Genomic DNA, 16,922 nt, shown 5'->3' with positions numbered 1-16,922 from the left:
ATGCGGCCTGCACAAGCCCACCTCTCAAGCCAGTCGAGGTCCCTCTGGATGGCATCCCTTCCTTCCAGCATGTTGACAACCCCAGGCAGCTTGGGGTCGATAGAATCTTAGCTGATGGTGCACTCTGTTCCGCTGTCCGTGTAGCTAAGGTGTTAAATAGCATTATAGTTCGCAATAAATTGCCCTGAGGAATGTCACTTGCCACTGATGTCCACCTGGACATTGAGCTGTTGACTGCAACTCTTTGATTGCAACCATCCAGCCAATTCTTTTACTATGTTGCATCTGAGGAAGAGAAAAACTTTTTTTTGTTTTTGATTTGCTCAGAGGTTACCTCTACTCCTGGTACCAGCCAGAGATTAGTACTGTGTTTGGGAAGTTCTCTACTCTAGGAATGTGACAGAAATTGTTAACAGCTGCTGTCATTTTATTTCTCTGCACGTGTTGGATTAGTAAGAACGATCCTGTGGAAAAGTCTTGTATGGCTTTGCCGACTGTGAAAACTCAAAGTCGGCATCAGATTAAAGTTAAAAAAGGCGCCGAGAAATCAACTCCTTGTTCGTTCATGATGTTAGCAACGGTAATGGGAGGTGGGAACAGGAGGGTGGGGGTTGCAAGGGCAGGCCAGCTGATGGGGAAATGTCCCTTGCCATGTGGGAAAGGCAACAACTCGATGGACACAGGGCCCTTTCCTCCAGGCCTCGGTTCAGAAGAGATGGGACATCTTGGTGAGGGCTGGGCTGGGGGGTTTGGGAAAGAAGGGCCCACAAAAGCCTCTGTAATCAACAAGCAAAGTGTTTATTGGTGGGAGATGTTCCAGGTGAGCCTGTGGGAAGCGCAGAGAGTTCATTTTCAGCTCACTTTCCCCTTGCAAACCCGTGCTGGCTATGACCAACGTCTGCGCTGTCTCTCGTGCCGGGGCCTCACACCGTACTGCAGCAGACAGACATGCCAGGGCCCTGTGCTGTTTCCCTGGGTGCCTGCAGCTGCCGGAGGGACAGCATCGCTGGCATGAGCCCGGGCAATGGCTCTCATGGTGCCAGGGGATATTTTCCTCCTTCGCTGCTTCCTCTTTTTTTTCAGGCTCCTGGCAGGTGCCTTTCTCTTAGGCCGTTGCAGGAATCGTCTCCAGCCTGTCTTTAGCCCCGGTGAGCAGCCGTGCATCTCAGTGCTCTGGCTCCTGCCTGGCAGACAGGCACGTCTGGGCTCCACAGCCTTCCCTGGCCGGTGTACAGACAAGAGCTGCCTGGCATCGACCAGAAAAGCGAGGCCAATTGTGCCCACAGCAGAAGAGAAAGATCTCCTCCTCTGCTGCTTCTGCTTCCTCCTCCGAGGAAATGTCTTTCGCCTCCTCCACGCTTTCAGGGAGCAGGTGTGTGGGACCCAACGTCGAGGTGGGCAGCCACTTGCCTCTCTGCTCCCGCTCGTCTTCCTTCCAGCCATGCTTGGCACCTGAAGGCGTTGAAGCTCGAGGGCGAAGTGTGGGCCAGCTGCAGGGGCTCCTGTTTTATAGGGCCAGAGCCCATTGTGATGTCAGCTGTGACTGTCGTCGATGCATGTGGCCAAGTATTGTGTGTTTGCAGGTGGGCTTCCTGCATGGCCTGAAAGATGCCCAAATGTGAGAGGAGGCGGGTCACAAGGGCTTTCCCCTGCCTGCCATCTTGCTTGCCCAAGAGAAGGGCTGCCTTTAGGGCACAGAGACTGCCCTCCACCTCCCCTCATGAGCCCTGGGCTCCAGCCCCTCCCCATCCCGTGTCTGGATTCCCCTCAATCAGATCATAGAATAGAATCCTAGAATCCTAGAATCATGGAACCCTAGAGTCCTAGAGTCCTAGAGTCCTAGAATCCTAGAATCCTAGAATCCTAGAATCGGCTGGGTTGGAAGGCACCTCTGAGATCATCACTTGATGCACTACCACTGCGGTTACCAGACCATGGCACTAGGTGCCACATCAGTCTCTTTTTCAATATCTCCAAGGACGGAGAATCCACTACTTCCCTGGGCAGTCTGTTCCAATTTCTGACCACCTTCTGACACGAAAGAATTTCTTCTTAGTGTCTAATCTAAATCTTCCCTCTTTCAGTTTGAAACCATCCCGCCCTCTTCCTCTCACTACATGTCCTTGTAAAAAGTCTCTCTCCAGCTTTCCTGTAGGCCCTTTCAGGTCCTGGAAAGGAGGTCATAATGTCTCCCCAGAGCCTTCCCTTCTCCAGGATGAACAATCCCAACTCTCTCAGCCTGTCTCCATAGGACGGGTACTCCAGGTACTCTGATCATCTTACTGGCCCTCCTCTGGACATGCTCCCACAACTCCGTCTCTTTTCTTATGTTGGGGGCCTGAAGCACAGTATGTCAGGTGGACTATCACCAGAGCAGAGCACAGCAGAGCAGAGCAGAGCAGAGCAGAGCAGAGCAGAGGAGGAGAATCACCTCCCTCAAGCTGCGGGTCATGCTTTATGTTTTTATACAGCCCGGGGTATGGTTGGCTTTCTGGGATGCAAGCAGATATTCCCAGCTCATGTTGAGCCGCTTGTCATCGACCAACATCCCCAGGTCCTTCTCCTCAGGTCTGCTCTCAATCCATTCTCTGTTCAGCCCATATTTGTGCTTGGAATTCCCCCAGCACAGCTGTAGGTCCTTGCGCTTGTCCTTGTGGAACTTGATGCGGCCTGCACAAGCCCACCTCTCAAGCCTGTCGAGGTCCCTCTGGATGGCATCCCTTCCTTCCAGCATGTTGACAACCCCAGGCAGCTTGGGGTCGATAGAATCTTAGCTGATGGTGCACTCTGTTCCGCTGTCCGTGTAGCTAAGGTGTTACATAGCATTATAGTTCGCAATAAATTGCCCTGAGGAATGTCACTTGTCACTGATGTCCACCTGGACATTGAGCTGTTGACTGCAACTCTTTGATTGCAACCATCCAGCCAATTCTTTTACTATGTTGCATCTGAGGAAGAGAAAAACTTTTTTTTGTTTTTGATTTGCTCAGAGGTTACCTCTACTCCTGGTACCAGCCAGAGATTAGTACTGTGTTTGGGAAGTTCTCTACTCTAGGAATGTGACAGAAATTGTTAACAGCTGCTGTCATTTTATTTCTCTGCACGTGTTGGATTAGTAAGAACGATCCTGTGGAAAAGTCTTGTATGGCTTTGCCGACTGTGAAAACTCAAAGTCGGCATCAGATTAAAGTTAAAAAAGGCGCCGAGAAATCAACTCCTTGTTCGTTCATGATGTTAGCAACGGTAATGGGAGGTGGGAACAGGAGGGTGGGGGTTGCAAGGGCAGGCCAGCTGATGGGGAAATGTCCCTTGCCATGTGGGAAAGGCAACAACTCGATGGACACAGGGCCCTTTCCTCCAGGCCTCGGTTCAGAAGAGATGGGACATCTTGGCGAGGGCTGGGCTGGGGGGTTTGGGAAAGAAGGGCCCACAAAAGCCTCTGTAATCAACAAGCAAAGTGTTTATTGGTGGGAGATGTTCCAGGTGAGCCTGTGGGAAGCGCAGAGAGTTCATTTTCAGCTCACTTTCCCCTTGCAAACCCGTGCTGGCTATGACCAACGTCTGCGCTGTCTCTCGTGCCGGGGCCTCACACCGTACTGCAGCAGACAGACACGCCAGGGCCCTGTGCTGTTTCCCTGGGTGCCTGCAGCTGCCGGAGGGACAGCATCGCTGGCATGAGCCCGGGCAATGGCTCTCATGGTGCCAGGGGATATTTTCCTCCTTCGCTGCTTCCTCTTTTTTTTCAGGCTCCTGGCAGGTGCCTTTCTCTTAGGCCGTTGCAGGAATCGTCTCCAGCCTGTCTTAAGCCTCGGTGAGCAGCCGTGCATCTCAGTGCTCTGGCTCCTGCCTGGCAGACAGGCACGTCTGGGCTCCACAGCCTTCCCTGGCCGGTGTACAGACAAGAGCTGCCTGGCATCGACCAGAAAAGCGAGGCCAATTGTGCCCACAGCAGAAGAGAAAGATCTCCTCCTCTGCTGCTTCTGCTTCCTCCTCCGAGGAAATGTCTTTCGCCTCCTCCACGCTTTCAGGGAGCAGGTGTGTGGGACCCGATGTCGAGGTGGGCAGCCACTTGCCTCTCTGCTCCCGCTCGTCTTCCTTCCAGCCATGCTTGGCACCTGAAGGCGTTGAAGCTCGAGGGCGAAGTGTGGGCCAGCTGCAGGGGCTCCTGTTTTATAGGGCCAGAGCCCATTGTGATGTCAGCTGTGACTGTCGTCGATGCATGTGGCCAAGTATTGTGTGTTTGCAGGTGGGCTTCCTGCATGGCCTGAAAGATGCCCAAATGTGAGAGGAGGCGGGTCACAAGGGCTTTCCCCTGCCTGCCATCTTGCTTGCCCAAGAGAAGGGCTGCCTTTAGGGCACAGAGACTGCCCTCCACCTCCCCTCATGAGCCCTGGGCTCCAGCCCCTCCCCATCCCGTGTCTGGATTCCCCTCAATCAGATCATAGAATAGAATCCTAGAATCCTAGAATCATGGAACCCTAGAGTCCTAGAGTCCTAGAATCCTAGAATCCTAGAATCCTAGAATCCTAGAATCCTAGAATCCTAGAATCCTAGAATCGGCTGGGTTGGAAGGCACCTCTGAGATCATCACTTGATGCACTACCACTGCGGTTACCAGACCATGGCACTAGGTGCCACATCAGTCTCTTTTTAAATATCTCCAAGGACGGAGAATCCACTACTTCCCTGGGCAGTCTGTTCCAATTTCTGACCATCTTCTGACACTAAAGAATTTCTTCTAAGAGTCTAATCTAAATCTTCCCTCTTTCAGTTTGAAACCATCCCGCCCTCTTCCTCTCACTACATGTCCTTGTAAAAAGTCTCTCTCCAGCTTTCCTGTAGGCCCTTTCAGGTCCTGGAAAGGAGGTCATAATGTCTCCCCAGAGCCTTCCCTTCTCCAGGATGAACAATCCCAACTCTCTCAGCCTGTCTCCATAGGACGGGTACTCCAGGTACTCTGATCATCTTACTGGCCCTCCTCTGGACATGCTCCCACAACTCCGTCTCTTTTCTTATGTTGGGGGCCTGAAGCACAGTATGTCAGGTGGACTATCACCAGAGCAGAGCAGAGCAGAGCAGAGCAGAGCAGAGCAGAGGAGGAGAATCACCTCCCTCAAGCTGCGGGTCATGCTTTATGTTTTTATACAGCCCGGGGTATGGTTGGCTTTCTGGGATGCAAGCAGATATTCCCAGCTCATGTTGAGCCGCTTGTCATCGACCAACATCCCCAGGTCCTTCTCCTCAGGTCTGCTCTCAATCCATTCTCTGTTCAGCCCATATTTGTGCTTGGAATTCCCCCAGCACAGCTGTAGGTCCTTGCACTTGTCCTTGTGGAACTTGATGCAGCCTGCACAAGCCCACCTCTCAAGCCTGTCGAGGTCCCTCTGGATGGCATCCCTTCCTTCCAGCATGTTGACAACCCCAGGCAGCTTGGGGTCGATAGAATCTTAGCTGATGGTGCACTCTGTTCCGCTGTCCGTGTAGCTAAGGTGTTAAATAGCATTATAGTTCGCAATAAATTGCCCTGAGGAATGTCACTTGCCACTGATGTCCACCTGGACATTGAGCTGTTGACTGCAACTCTTTGATTGCAACCATCCAGCCAATTCTTTTACTATGTTGCATCTGAGGAAGAGAAAAACTTTTTTTTGTTTTTGATTTGCTCAGAGGTTACCTCTACTCCTGGTACCAGCCAGAGATTAGTACTGTGTTTGGGAAGTTCTCTACTCTAGGAATGTGACAGAAATTGTTAACAGCTGCTGTCATTTTATTTCTCTGCACGTGTTGGATTAGTAAGAATGATCCTGTGGAAAAGTCTTGTATGGCTTTGCCGACTGTGAAAACTCAAAGTCGGCATCAGATTAAAGTTAAAAAAGGCGCCGAGAAATCAACTCCTTGTTCGTTCATGATGTTAGCAACGGTAATGGGAGGTGGGAACAGGAGGGTGGGGGTTGCAAGGGCAGGCCAGCTGATGGGGAAATGTCCCTTGCCATGTGGGAAAGGCAACAACTCGATGGACACAGGGCCCTTTCCTCCAGGCCTCGGTTCAGAAGAGATGGGACATCTTGGCGAGGGCTGGGGCTGGGGGGTTTGGGAAAGAAGGGCCCACAAAAGCCTCTGTAATCAACAAGCAAAGTGTTTATTGGTGGGAGATGTTCCAGGTGAGCCTGTGGGAAGCGCAGAGAGTTCATTTTCAGCTCACTTTCCCCTTGCAAACCCGTGCTGGCTATGACCAACGTCTGCGCTGTCTCTCGTGCCGGGGCCTCACACCGTACTGCAGCAGACAGACACGCCAGGGCCCTGTGCTGTTTCCCTGGGTGCCTGCAGCTGCCGGAGGGACAGCATCGCTGGCATGAGCCCGGGCAATGGCTCTCATGGTGCCAGGGGATATTTTCCTCCTTCGCTGCTTCCTCTTTTTTTTCAGGCTCCTGGCAGGTGCCTTTCTCTTAGGCCGTTGCAGGAATCGTCTCCAGCCTGTCTTAAGCCTCGGTGAGCAGCCGTGCATCTCAGTGCTCTGGCTCCTGCCTGGCAGACAGGCACGTCTGGGCTCCACAGCCTTCCCTGGCCGGTGTACAGACAAGAGCTGCCTGGCATCGACCAGAAAAGCGAGGCCAATTGTGCCCACAGCAGAAGAGAAAGATCTCCTCCTCTGCTGCTTCTGCTTCCTCCTCCGAGGAAATGTCTTTCGCCTCCTCCACGCTTTCAGGGAGCAGGTGTGTGGGACCCAACGTCGAGGTGGGCAGCCACTTGCCTCTCTGCTCCCGCTCGTCTTCCTTCCAGCCATGCTTGGCACCTGAAGGCGTTGAAGCTCGAGGGCGAAGTGTGGGCCAGCTGCAGGGGCTCCTGTTTTATAGGGCCAGAGCCCATTGTGATGTCAGCTGTGACTGTCGTCGATGCATGTGGCCAAGTATTGTGTGTTTGCAGGTGGGCTTCCTGCATGGCCTGAAAGATGCCCAAATGTGAGAGGAGGCGGGTCACAAGGGCTTTCCCCTGCCTGCCATCTTGCTTGCCCAAGAGAAGGGCTGCCTTTAGGGCACAGAGACTGCCCTCCACCTCCCCTCATGAGCCCTGGGCTCCAGCCCCTCCCCATCCCGTGTCTGGATTCCCCTCAATCAGATCATAGAATAGAATCCTAGAATCCTAGAATCATGGAACCCTAGAGTCCTAGAGTCCTAGAATCCTAGAATCCTAGAATCCTAGAATCCTAGAATCCTAGAATCCTAGAATCGGCTGGGTTGGAAGGCACCTCTGAGATCATCACTTGATGCACTACCACTGCGGTTACCAGACCATGGCACTAGGTGCCACATCAGTCTCTTTTTAAATATCTCCCGGGACGGAGAATCCACTACTTCCCTGGGCAGTCTGTTCCAATTTCTGACCATCTTCTGACACTAAAGAATTTCTTCTAAGAGTCTAATCTAAATCTTCCCTCTTTCAGTTTGAAACCATCCCGCCCTCTTCCTCTCACTACATGTCCTTGTAAAAAGTCTCTCTCCAGCTTTCCTGTAGGCCCTTTCAGGTCCTGGAAAGGAGGTCATAATGTCTCCCCAGAGCCTTCCCTTCTCCAGGATGAACAATCCCAACTCTCTCAGCCTGTCTCCATAGGACGGGTACTCCAGGTACTCTGATCATCTTACTGGCCCTCCTCTGGACATGCTCCCACAACTCCGTCTCTTTTCTTATGTTGGGGGCCTGAAGCACAGTATGTCAGGTGGACTATCACCAGAGCAGAGCAGTGCAGAGCAGAGCAGAGCAGAGCAGAGCAGAGCAGAGCAGAGCAGAGGAGGAGAATCACCTCCCTCAAGCTGCGGGTCATGCTTTATGTTTTTATACAGCCCGGGGTATGGTTGGCTTTCTGGGATGCAAGCAGATATTCCCAGCTCATGTTGAGCCGCTTGTCATCGACCAACATCCCCAGGTCCTTCTCCTCAGGTCTGCTCTCAATCCATTCTCTGTTCAGCCCATATTTGTGCTTGGAATTCCCCCAGCACAGCTGTAGGTCCTTGCGCTTGTCCTTGTGGAACTTGATGCGGCCTGCACAAGCCCACCTCTCAAGCCTGTCGAGGTCCCTCTGGATGGCATCCCTTCCTTCCAGCATGTTGACAACCCCAGGCAGCTTGGGGTCGATAGAATCTTAGCTGATGGTGCACTCTGTTCCGCTGTCCGTGTAGCTAAGGTGTTAAATAGCATTATAGTTCGCAATAAATTGCCCTGAGGAATGTCACTTGCCACTGATGTCCACCTGGACATTGAGCTGTTGACTGCAACTCTTTGATTGCAACCATCCAGCCAATTCTTTTACTATGTTGCATCTGAGGAAGAGAAAAACTTTTTTTTGTTTTTGATTTGCTCAGAGGTTACCTCTACTCCTGGTACCAGCCAGAGATTAGTACTGTGTTTGGGAAGTTCTCTACTCTAGGAATGTGACAGAAATTGTTAACAGCTGCTGTCATTTTATTTCTCTGCACGTGTTGGATTAGTAAGAACGATCCTGTGGAAAAGTCTTGTATGGCTTTGCCGACTGTGAAAACTCAAAGTCGGCATCAGATTAAAGTTAAAAAAGGCGCCGAGAAATCAACTCCTTGTTCGTTCATGATGTTAGCAACGGTAATGGGAGGTGGGAACAGGAGGGTGGGGGTTGCAAGGGCAGGCCAGCTGATGGGGAAATGTCCCTTGCCATGTGGGAAAGGCAACAACTCGATGGACACAGGGCCCTTTCCTCCAGGCCTCGGTTCAGAAGAGATGGGACATCTTGGCGAGGGCTGGGGCTGGGGGGTTTGGGAAAGAAGGGCCCACAAAAGCCTCTGTAATCAACAAGCAAAGTGTTTATTGGTGGGAGATGTTCCAGGTGAGCCTGTGGGAAGCGCAGAGAGTTCATTTTCAGCTCACTTTCCCCTTGCAAACCCGTGCTGGCTATGACCAACGTCTGCGCTGTCTCTCGTGCCGGGGCCTCACACCGTACTGCAGCAGACAGACACGCCAGGGCCCTGTGCTGTTTCCCTGGGTGCCTGCAGCTGCCGGAGGGACAGCATCGCTGGCATGAGCCCGGGCAATGGCTCTCATGGTGCCAGGGGATATTTTCCTCCTTCGCTGCTTCCTCTTTTTTTTCAGGCTCCTGGCAGGTGCCTTTCTCTTAGGCCGTTGCAGGAATCGTCTCCAGCCTGTCTTAAGCCTCGGTGAGCAGCCGTGCATCTCAGTGCTCTGGCTCCTGCCTGGCAGACAGGCACGTCTGGGCTCCACAGCCTTCCCTGGCCGGTGTACAGACAAGAGCTGCCTGGCATCGACCAGAAAAGCGAGGCCAATTGTGCCCACAGCAGAAGAGAAAGATCTCCTCCTCTGCTGCTTCTGCTTCCTCCTCCAAGGAAATGTCTTTCGCCTCCTCCACGCTTTCAGGGAGCAGGTGTGTGGGACCCGACGTCGAGGTGGGCAGCCACTTGCCTCTCTGCTCCCGCTCGTCTTCCTTCCAGCCATGCTTGGCACCTGAAGGCGTTGAAGCTCGAGGGCGAAGTGTGGGCCAGCTGCAGGGGCTCCTGTTTTATAGGGCCAGAGCCCATTGTGATGTCAGCTGTGACTGTCGTCGATGCATGTGGCCAAGTATTGTGTGTTTGCAGGTGGGCTTCCTGCATGGCCTGAAAGATGCCCAAATGTGAGAGGAGGCGGGTCACAAGGGCTTTCCCCTGCCTGCCATCTTGCTTGCCCAAGAGAAGGGCTGCCTTTAGGGCACAGAGACTGCCCTCCACCTCCCCTCATGAGCCCTGGGCTCCAGCCCCTCCCCATCCCGTGTCTGGATTCCCCTCAATCAGATCATAGAATAGAATCCTAGAATCCTAGAATCATGGAACCCTAGAGTCCTAGAGTCCTAGAATCCTAGAATCCTAGAATCCTAGAATCCTAGAATCCTAGAATCCTAGAATCGGCTGGGTTGGAAGGCACCTCTGAGATCATCACTTGATGCACTACCACTGCGGTTACCAGACCATGGCACTAGGTGCCACATCAGTCTCTTTTTAAATATCTCCAAGGACGGAGAATCCACTACTTCCCTGGGCAGTCTGTTCCAATTTCTGACCATCTTCTGACACTAAAGAATTTCTTCTAAGAGTCTAATCTAAATCTTCCCTCTTTCAGTTTGAAACCATCCCGCCCTCTTCCTCTCACTACATGTCCTTGTAAAAAGTCTCTCTCCAGCTTTCCTGTAGGCCCTTTCAGGTCCTGGAAAGGAGGTCATAATGTCTCCCCAGAGCCTTCCCTTCTCCAGGATGAACAATCCCAACTCTCTCAGCCTGTCTCCATAGGACGGGTACTCCAGGTACTCTGATCATCTTACTGGCCCTCCTCTGGACATGCTCCCACAACTCCGTCTCTTTTCTTATGTTGGGGGCCTGAAGCACAGTATGTCAGGTGGACTATCACCAGAGCAGAGCAGTGCAGAGCAGAGCAGAGCAGAGCAGAGCAGAGCAGAGCAGAGCAGAGCAGAGGAGGAGAATCACCTCCCTCAAGCTGCGGGTCATGCTTTATGTTTTTATACAGCCCGGGGTATGGTTGGCTTTCTGGGATGCAAGCAGATATTCCCAGCTCATGTTGAGCCGCTTGTCATCGACCAACATCCCCAGGTCCTTCTCCTCAGGTCTGCTCTCAATCCATTCTCTGTTCAGCCCATATTTGTGCTTGGAATTCCCCCAGCACAGCTGTAGGTCCTTGCGCTTGTCCTTGTGGAACTTGATGCGGCCTGCACAAGCCCACCTCTCAAGCCTGTCGAGGTCCCTCTGGATGGCATCCCTTCCTTCCAGCATGTTGACAACCCCAGGCAGCTTGGGGTCGATAGAATCTTAGCTGATGGTGCACTCTGTTCCGCTGTCCGTGTAGCTAAGGTGTTAAATAGCATTATAGTTCGCAATAAATTGCCCTGAGGAATGTCACTTGCCACTGATGTCCACCTGGACATTGAGCTGTTGACTGCAACTCTTTGATTGCAACCATCCAGCCAATTCTTTTACTATGTTGCATCTGAGGAAGAGAAAAACTTTTTTTTGTTTTTGATTTGCTCAGAGGTTACCTCTACTCCTGGTACCAGCCAGAGATTAGTACTGTGTTTGGGAAGTTCTCTACTCTAGGAATGTGACAGAAATTGTTAACAGCTGCTGTCATTTTATTTCTCTGCACGTGTTGGATTAGTAAGAACGATCCTGTGGAAAAGTCTTGTATGGCTTTGCCGACTGTGAAAACTCAAAGTCGGCATCAGATTAAAGTTAAAAAAGGCGCCGAGAAATCAACTCCTTGTTCGTTCATGATGTTAGCAACGGTAATGGGAGGTGGGAACAGGAGGGTGGGGGTTGCAAGGGCAGGCCAGCTGATGGGGAAATGTCCCTTGCCATGTGGGAAAGGCAACAACTCGATGGACACAGGGCCCTTTCCTCCAGGCCTCGGTTCAGAAGAGATGGGACATCTTGGCGAGGGCTGGGGCTGGGGGGTTTGGGAAAGAAGGGCCCACAAAAGCCTCTGTAATCAACAAGCAAAGTGTTTATTGGTGGGAGATGTTCCAGGTGAGCCTGTGGGAAGCGCAGAGAGTTCATTTTCAGCTCACTTTCCCCTTGCAAACCCGTGCTGGCTATGACCAACGTCTGCGCTGTCTCTCGTGCCGGGGCCTCACACCGTACTGCAGCAGACAGACACGCCAGGGCCCTGTGCTGTTTCCCTGGGTGCCTGCAGCTGCCGGAGGGACAGCATCGCTGGCATGAGCCCGGGCAATGGCTCTCATGGTGCCAGGGGATATTTTCCTCCTTCGCTGCTTCCTCTTTTTTTTCAGGCTCCTGGCAGGTGCCTTTCTCTTAGGCCGTTGCAGGAATCGTCTCCAGCCTGTCTTAAGCCTCGGTGAGCAGCCGTGCATCTCAGTGCTCTGGCTCCTGCCTGGCAGACAGGCACGTCTGGGCTCCACAGCCTTCCCTGGCCGGTGTACAGACAAGAGCTGCCTGGCATCGACCAGAAAAGCGAGGCCAATTGTGCCCACAGCAGAAGAGAAAGATCTCCTCCTCTGCTGCTTCTGCTTCCTCCTCCAAGGAAATGTCTTTCGCCTCCTCCACGCTTTCAGGGAGCAGGTGTGTGGGACCCGACGTCGAGGTGGGCAGCCACTTGCCTCTCTGCTCCCGCTCGTCTTCCTTCCAGCCATGCTTGGCACCTGAAGGCGTTGAAGCTCGAGGGCGAAGTGTGGGCCAGCTGCAGGGGCTCCTGTTTTATAGGGCCAGAGCCCATTGTGATGTCAGCTGTGACTGTCGTCGATGCATGTGGCCAAGTATTGTGTGTTTGCAGGTGGGCTTCCTGCATGGCCTGAAAGATGCCCAAATGTGAGAGGAGGCGGGTCACAAGGGCTTTCCCCTGCCTGCCATCTTGCTTGCCCAAGAGAAGGGCTGCCTTTAGGGCACAGAGACTGCCCTCCACCTCCCCTCATGAGCCCTGGGCTCCAGCCCCTCCCCATCCCGTGTCTGGATTCCCCTCAATCAGATCATAGAATAGAATCCTAGAATCCTAGAATCATGGAACCCTAGAGTCCTAGAGTCCTAGAATCCTAGAATCCTAGAATCCTAGAATCCTAGAATCGGCTGGGTTGGAAGGCACCTCTGAGATCATCACTTGATGCACTACCACTGCGGTTACCAGACCATGGCACTAGGTGCCACATCAGTCTCTTTTTAAATATCTCCAAGGACGGAGAATCCACTACTTCCCTGGGCAGTCTGTTCCAATTTCTGACCACCTTCTGACACTAAAGAATTTCTTCTTAGTGTCTAATCGAAATCTTCCCTCTTTCAGTTTGAAACCATCCCCCCCTCTTCCTCTCACTACATGTCCTTGTAAAAAGTCTCTCTCCAGCTTTCCTGTAGGCCCTTTCAGGTCCTGGAAAGGAGGTCATAATGTCTCCCCAGAGCCTTCCCTTCTCCAGGATGAACAATCCCAACTATCTCAGCCTGTCTCCATAGGACGGGTACTCCAGGTACTCTGATCATCTTACTGGCCCTCCTCTGGACATGCTCCCACAACTCCGTCTCTTTTCTTATGTTGGGGGCCTGAAGCACAGTATGTCAGGTGGACTATCACCAGAGCAGAGCAGTGCAGAGCAGAGCAGAGCAGAGCAGAGCAGAGCAGAGCAGAGCAGAGCAGAGCAGAGCAGAGGAGGAGAATCACCTCCCTCAAGCTGCTGGTCATGCTTTATGTTTTTATACAGCCCGGGGTATGGTTGGCTTTCTGGGATGCAAGCAGATATTCCCAGCTCATGTTGAGCCGCTTGTCATCGACCAACATCCCCAGGTCCTTCTCCTCAGGTCTGCTCTCAATCCATTCTCTGTTCAGCCCATATTTGTACTTGGAATTCCCCCAGCACAGCTGTAGGTCCTTGCGCTTGTCCTTGTGGAACTTGATGCGGCCTGCACAAGCCCACCTCTCAAGCCTGTCGAGGTCCCTCTGGATGGCATCCCTTCCTTCCAGCATGTTGACAACCCCAGGCAGCTTGGGGTCGATAGAATCTTAGCTGATGGTGCACTCTGTTCCGCTGTCCGTGTAGCTAAGGTGTTAAATAGCATTATAGTTCGCAATAAATTGCCCTGAGGAATGTCACTTGCCACTGATGTCCACCTGGACATTGAGCTGTTGACTGCAACTCTTTGATTGCAACCATCCAGCCAATTCTTTTACTATGTTGCATCTGAGGAAGAGAAAAACTTTTTTTTGTTTTTGATTTGCTCAGAGGTTACCTCTACTCCTGGTACCAGCCAGAGATTAGTACTGTGTTTGGGAAGTTCTCTACTCTAGGAATGTGACAGAAATTGTTAACAGCTGCTGTCATTTTATTTCTCTGCACGTGTTGGATTAGTAAGAACGATCCTGTGGAAAAGTCTTGTATGGCTTTGCCGACTGTGAAAACTCAAAGTCGGCATCAGATTAAAGTTAAAAAAGGCGCCGAGAAATCAACTCCTTGTTCGTTCATGATGTTAGCAACGGTAATGGGAGGTGGGAACAGGAGGGTGGGGGTTGCAAGGGCAGGCCAGCTGATGGGGAAATGTCCCTTGCCATGTGGGAAAGGCAACAACTCGATGGACACAGGGCCCTTTCCTCCAGGCCTCGGTTCAGAAGAGATGGGACATCTTGGCGAGGGCTGGGGCTGGGGGGTTTGGGAAAGAAGGGCCCACAAAAGCCTCTGTAATCAACAAGCAGTGTGTTTATTGGTGGGAGATGTTCCAGGTGAGCCTGTGGGAAGCGCAGAGAGTTCATTTTCAGCTCACTTTCCCCTTGCAAACCCGTGCTGGCTATGACCAACGTCTGCGCTGTCTCTCGTGCCGGGGCCTCACACCGTACTGCAGCAGACAGACACGCCAGGGCCCTGTGCTGTTTCCCTGGGTGCCTGCAGCTGCCGGAGGGACAGCATCGCTGGCATGAGCCCGGGCAATGGCTCTCATGGTGCCAGGGGATATTTTCCTCCTTCGCTGCTTCCTCTTTTTTTTCAGGCTCCTGGCAGGTGCCTTTCTCTTAGGCCGTTGCAGGAATCGTCTCCAGCCTGTCTTAAGCCTCGGTGAGCAGCCGTGCATCTCAGTGCTCTGGCTCCTGCCTGGCAGACAGGCACGTCTGGGCTCCACAGCCTTCCCTGGCCGGTGTACAGACAAGAGCTGCCTGGCATCGACCAGAAAAGCGAGGCCAATTGTGCCCACAGCAGAAGAGAAAGATCTCCTCCTCTGCTGCTTCTGCTTCCTCCTCCGAGGAAATGTCTTTCGCCTCCTCCACGCTTTCAGGGAGCAGGTGTGTGGGACCCGACGTCGAGGTGGGCAGCCACTTGCCTCTCTGCTCCCGCTCGTCTTCCTTCCAGCCATGCTTGGCACCTGAAGGCGTTGAAGCTCGAGGGCGAAGTGTGGGCCAGCTGCAGGGGCTCCTGTTTTATAGGGCCAGAGCCCATTGTGATGTCAGCTGTGACTGTCGTCGATGCATGTGGCCAAGTATTGTGTGTTTGCAGGTGGGCTTCCTGCATGGCCTGAAAGATGCCCAAATGTGAGAGGAGGCGGGTCACAAGGGCTTTCCCCTGCCTGCCATCTTGCTTGCCCAAGAGAAGGGCTGCCTTTAGGGCACAGAGACTAACCTCCACCTCCCCTCATGAGCCCTGGGCTCCAGCCCCTCCCCATCCCGTGTCTGGATTCCCCTCAATCAGATCATAGAATAGAATCCTAGAATCCTAGAATCCTAGACTCCTAGAATCCTAGAATCGGCTGGGTTGGAAGGCACCTCTGAGATCATCACTTGATGCACTACCACTGCGGTTACCAGACCATGGCACTAGGTGCCACATCAGTCTCTTTTTAAATATCTCCAAGGACGGAGAATCCACTACTTCCCTGGGCAGTCTGTTCCAATTTCTGACCACCTTCTGACACTAAAGAATTTCTTCTTAGTGTCTAATCGAAATCTTCCCTCTTTCAGTTTGAAACCATCCCCCCCTCTTCCTCTCACTACATGTCCTTGTAAAAAGTCTCTCTCCAGCTTTCCTGTAGGCCCTTTCAGGTCCTGGAAAGGAGGTCATAATGTCTCCCCAGAGCCTTCCCTTCTCCAGGATGAACAATCCCAACTATCTCAGCCTGTCTCCATAGGACGGGTACTCCAGGTACTCTGATCATCTTACTGGCCCTCCTCTGGACATGCTCCCACAACTCCGTCTCTTTTCTTATGTTGGGGGCCTGAAGCACAGTATGTCAGGTGGACTATCACCAGAGCAGAGCAGTGCAGAGCAGAGCAGAGCAGAGCAGAGCAGAGCAGAGCAGAGGAGGAGAATCACCTCCCTCAAGCTGCGGGTCATGCTTTATGTTTTTATACAGCCCGGGGTATGGTTGGCTTTCTGGGATGCAAGCAGATATTCCCAGCTCATGTTGAGCCGCTTGTCATCGACCAACATCCCCAGGTCTTTCTCCTCAGGTCTGCTCTCAATCCATTCTCTGTTCAGCCCATATTTGTGCTTGGAATTCCCCCAGCACAGCTGTAGGTCCTTGCGCTTGTCCTTGTGGAACTTGATGCGGCCTGCACAAGCCCACCTCTCAAGCCTGTCGAGGTCCCTCTGGATGGCATCCCTTCCTTCCAGCATGTTGACAACCCCAGGCAGCTTGGGGTCGATAGAATCTTAGCTGATGGTGCACTCTGTTCCGCTGTCCGTGTAGCTAAGGTGTTAAATAGCATTATAGTTCGCAATAAATTGCCCTGAGGAATGTCACTTGTCACTGATGTCCACCTGGACATTGAGCTGTTGACTGCAACTCTTTGATTGCAACCATCCAGCCAATTCTTTTACTATGTTGCATCTGAGGAAGAGAAAAACTTTTTTTTGTTTTTGATTTGCTCAGAGGTTACCTCTACTCCTGGTACCAGCCAGAGATTAGTACTGTGTTTGGGAAGTTCTCTACTCTAGGAATGTGACAGAAATTGTTAACAGCTGCTGTCATTTTATTTCTCTGCACGTGTTGGATTAGTAAGAACGATCCTGTGGAAAAGTCTTGTATGGCTTTGCCGACTGTGAAAACTCAAAGTCGGCATCAGATTAAAGTTAAAAAAGGCGCCGAGAAATCAACTCCTTGTTCGTTCATGATGTTAGCAACGGTAATGGGAGGTGGGAACAGGAGGGTGGGGGTTGCAAGGGCAGGCCAGCTGATGGGGAAATGTCCCTTGCCATGTGGGAAAGGCAACAACTCGATGGACACAGGGCCCTTTCCTCCAGGCCTCGGTTCAGAAGAGATGGGACATCTTGGCGAGGGCTGGGGCTGGGGGGTTTGGGAAAGAAGGGCCCACAAAAGCCTCTGTAATCAACAAGCAGTGTGTTTATTGGTGGGAGATGTTCCAGGTGAGCCTGTGGGAAGCGCAGAGAGTTCATTTTCAGCTCACTTTCCCCTTGCAAACCC

Source organism: Heliangelus exortis, chromosome 2 (assembly GCF_036169615.1).
Source record: "Heliangelus exortis chromosome 2, bHelExo1.hap1, whole genome shotgun sequence".
In the NCBI taxonomy this organism is placed as follows: Eukaryota; Metazoa; Chordata; class Aves; order Apodiformes; family Trochilidae; genus Heliangelus; species Heliangelus exortis.
The sequence above is the reverse complement of the archived record's forward strand: the minus strand, read 5'-3'. Positions refer to the sequence as shown.